This window comes from Rhinopithecus bieti, unplaced genomic scaffold (genome assembly GCF_001698545.2).
Source record: "Rhinopithecus bieti isolate Rb0 unplaced genomic scaffold, ASM169854v2 scaffold_15676, whole genome shotgun sequence".
Lineage (NCBI taxonomy): Eukaryota > Metazoa > Chordata > Mammalia > Primates > Cercopithecidae > Rhinopithecus > Rhinopithecus bieti.
In genome coordinates this window covers 472,665-473,917 of record NW_016809194.1, presented here as the reverse complement: position 1 = coordinate 473,917, position 1,253 = coordinate 472,665, and the positions used below count along the sequence as shown (strand labels likewise).

The window sequence follows — 1,253 nt, the reverse complement described above, 5'->3', positions numbered from 1 at the left end:
CCCCATCCCTGGTCTACCCTAAGCAACTTCGTTACCTCTCCACGCAACCACCAGAGCAATTAGCTATCAGATTAATTAGGGCACATTTAACCTTATATACTATGCTATAATTACAGTTTCTAGGTATGTGAAGTAGGCTGATGGGGTTTTGTGTCGTCAAAGTTTTGGAAAGACCAGAATTCTAAAGTATGCATTTAAAAGAAAGGGCTGGGTGGAGCACGTGGGGTATGTGTGTGTCGCCGCAGTTCCCTAGGTTTCAAGAGGAGGGATTTTAGGTAAAGCAAAGGGAAAGTGTGACGGGAAGGATTGCTGTGCTAAATGGGAGCAGCAAATGCCAGTACCGACGCCTTTGGGCATCTAAATCCAAAGCCTGCCTTTCTCGTTCTTCAGTTCCCTGGGGAGGCCTGCTGTGGGTGGGGAGGTGTCTTCCTTCTATTCTTCCACTCTCCCTAAGAACTTGGTAGACAGTTGAGCAATACTTTCTAAGGGCTGGTCGGAGTCAGGAAAGTCAGGTAAGGCGCCCCACGTGCACCTCAACGCGTCGCGGGAGCGCGTCCAGACATCACATACGCACAAGCTCCGCCCGCGGCAGGCCTGGGTGGGTGTGGCCTCCGCCAAAGGCCCCGCCCCTAGAGCGCGTCGCGAGGGGCGCGAGGGGTGGGGCGAAGGAACTGGCAAGAAAGGGCGGGGAGCGAGCGGTGTGGGTGTGCTCGTGACCGCGCGCTCGCGTCCGGAGTGTGGGCGGGGGCGCGCCCGTGCGCGCGCAGGGGAGAGGCCAGCCCAGGCGGCCGTTGTCGGGTTCGACTGGAGGGGCGGGGGGAGTCACCTGCGAGAGGCTGCGCTGGAGTCCGGCCCGCCCACCGCGTCTGGATCGCGCCGGCTGAGTGGGGCTGCGGACCGCACACACCCTGGAAGGCCCGGGCGGGGAACCGGCAGAGTCCGCGCCCTGCGTCCGCGACGAGGAGGATCGGACCTTCGCCTTCGCTGCCGCCGCCGCCTGCGGCCGTCGGGGTAGGTGAAGCCCAAGTGGGTGGTCCGCCGGCTCCTGGCGGGCCGGGAGGGGAGACGTGAAACTTTCCGGGCGCTTCCTCCCGCGGTCCCGGAGCCGTCGCGGCGCCGGGAGGTGTTGTCGTCGCGGGCGGTGGCGGCCGACGCCATGTTGGGGTCTGTGAGAAACGGGGCGCTCCCAGCCGCTCCCCTCGCGCCGGGGCCGGCCCGCGGGCCAGTCGCCGCCGCCGTCCTGCCAGCCCGGT

The 1,253-nt window shown here is 64.0% G+C and overlaps 1 protein-coding gene across 1 annotated transcript in view; it reads left to right on the top strand.

The window, feature by feature from the left end:
- The first annotated feature begins 706 nt into the window (after nt 1-706).
- PLEKHF2 (pleckstrin homology and FYVE domain containing 2) overlaps nt 707-1,253 on the top strand; it is a 25,691-nt gene continuing 25,144 nt past the window's right edge. Inside the window, exon 1 of the mRNA XM_017888822.1 lies at nt 707-1,011. The gene's annotated coding sequence lies outside the window, so the exon portion shown is untranslated. The remainder of the gene's footprint in view (nt 1,012-1,253) is intronic.